We start from the raw sequence: 2,502 nt of genomic DNA on the forward strand, positions 1-2,502 counted from the left end.
AGGAGCTTCTTGTATTGACTGTTTTCTTTCTGTGGCACTGGGAGCAAAGTTGCAAGGTTAAGGTTATTACACCTAACCAAGGTAGTAATAGAAGCAACAATACTTCTTAACAAGTTATCTGGCTTACAGAACAGTGCCGAGTGTACTGAGAGTTTAGAAGAAACTCAATGAGTGTGAGACATCAGTAGTTAAAGGAGATCCTACTGCTGGTTCTTCAGTAGCCTTAAATATTAGGGGCTGTTGCTGAAATAACCCTCACACAAGGTGGAAGTCCTTTTGCTACCAGGTCTAATTTCATTTTGGAACATAAAAGCAAGTCATCTCCAAGCATTTTTATAAAAGCACCAGAATAAGACAGTAACTCTATAAATGACAAAAGACTTAAAAAGCATGGTTAAAGACATGACTACATTGTAATTGTCTTGGAAGTCTAGCTATTTCTGTAACATACAACATTTTAAGATAATGATGAATTATGAATGACAACATAAGACATTTCTAATTTTAGGAACTTCATATAATTTCTAGAATATTCATATTAATAATATTTACCATACAATATAACTTAAGGAGGTTTATTATTACTCATTTAACAATGTTTCCCATATAATTTAACAGACCAAATAAGCCTAATTAGTTTATTATCTCTCCTTGAGATGGTCAGGGGCCCCGTGAAGCATCCCCAATTTAGCTAGAGGTCAAAGAACTTCACTTAGAATTTACTCTCCATGCCACCGGGCATGGTGGCTCCCAGCCATGGCTGTGGCAAACCCCTGGGACCAGGCGTCCATGCCTAATGCTGCCAGGCTACTGCTGGGCCATTTCGTGGTTTCAGGGGTGATCACTCAGGAGATGTTTAACATATCTAAGAAATTAGCTTCCCGTTTTGTAAACTTCTCCAGACCACAGCAGATCACAGATATCCAAGCTGAAATCTACCAGAAAAACTCTGAACTCCTTAGACTAGAAAAAGATACAGCAGATATTGTCCATCCTCCTTTTTGGCTCAAAAGTGTCATACTCTGCAAAGCATGAATAATCATTCAGAAGCAGTGCCCAAAGAGAAGCGGTCCCTCAGGCAAAGACTATTGAAACCCGTGTGCCAAGAAAACTTGCCTATTGAAGTTATTTATCACAGATACATGGTATATTTGTTGGAGTTGGCATGTTCACTGAGAGATTAGAAAATCATCTTGAAACAATTAGAAATATCCTTCATTTAGATGCAAAATGAAGAAAATGAGCGTGGCTTTAGCAAAGATGGTTATTTTGGTGACTGAGACAGAAGAACTGGCAGAGAATATACTCAACTGGTGAGAACAACAGAAGGAGGTCTCCTCTAATATCCCCAAAATATTAGCTGAAGAAAATTTTCTTCATAATTATGATGTTATAGTACCTCCTTTACTTTTTACTTCTAAAGTTAGTGTCCAAACTGTTAATGCCAAGTGATTATCAACTGTATATATTTTTAAATTATATGTAGGCTTGTGAAGTTCATTTTTAGTCAGTTGTAACCTGGGTGTTTATAGACTTTGCTGCTAGCAATACTGAAAGAGCCTTCTTTATATTGAAATACTAAGATTCCAAGTTCATTAGGACCAAACTGGATTTTCCTTTGTTTTTCATATATTTTCATTCCATTTTTCAGTAAAATTCAAATACAGCTGTGACAATTTATTAATGAGCACATTAACCACCTTAGGCAGCAGACTTTATGTCATTTTTAAGAAATGTTTATTTCTGAATTAGAAGAGTCTTGAATCTGAAAGTAATGTTGATTATTTCTGTGGGATTGTCACTAAGTATGCAGAAAAAGTGTAACATAGCAGACCTGGCTGCTATCCTTTGAAAAGCCGGCTTGGCCGGCATCTAGGAAGTTAGATTTTAAGAGGGCTCCCTCCACTCTCACTGATAAGAGTTGCTTGCTGTGACTAAGGTGGTTGTACAGTGTGGTTTGTGCTGAACATCTGCTTTTTTCCTGGGAATCCAGAAGTTTGGTACATGTTAGGTAGAAGGTACCTATGTGACTAGCCTGCAGTAATAAACCTGATACTGCAACTTTAATGAGCTTTTGTGGTAGACATTTCATACATGTCATAACTCAGCTGCTGGGGAAATTAAGCACATCCTATGGGATTCCACTAGCAGAGGATTCTAGAAGCTTGTACCTGGTTTCCCCCAGACTTTGCCCTTATACACCTCTTTTCCCTTTGCTCTTTTGCTTTGTATGCTTTTGCTGTAATAAATCATAACTATGAATACAATGATATACTGAGTCCTCTGAATCCTCCAAGTATGTCATCAAACCTGGGGTTGGGGGAGAGGGGAGTCTTGGGGACCCTGACACACTAAAGCATTTCCTGAGCATGTTCACTGGCAGCTTTAGGAGCAGGCAAAGAAGAAAAGCAGAACAACAACAAAAAAGGCACATGATGGTAAAACTTTTAGAGGTATTACCTTATAAAGCGCTCTGATATTTTACCTACCTGAGGTTGTCGT

The 2,502-nt window shown here is 38.0% G+C and overlaps 1 pseudogene; it reads left to right on the forward strand.

Annotated features, from left to right (window-relative positions):
• Positions 1-756: 756 nt before the first annotated feature.
• Positions 757-1,719, forward strand: LOC102518948 (annotated as a pseudogene).
• The last annotated feature ends 783 nt before the right edge of the window (positions 1,720-2,502 follow it).

This window comes from Camelus ferus, chromosome 1 (assembly GCF_009834535.1).
Source record: "Camelus ferus isolate YT-003-E chromosome 1, BCGSAC_Cfer_1.0, whole genome shotgun sequence".
Classification (NCBI taxonomy): domain Eukaryota; kingdom Metazoa; phylum Chordata; class Mammalia; order Artiodactyla; family Camelidae; genus Camelus; species Camelus ferus.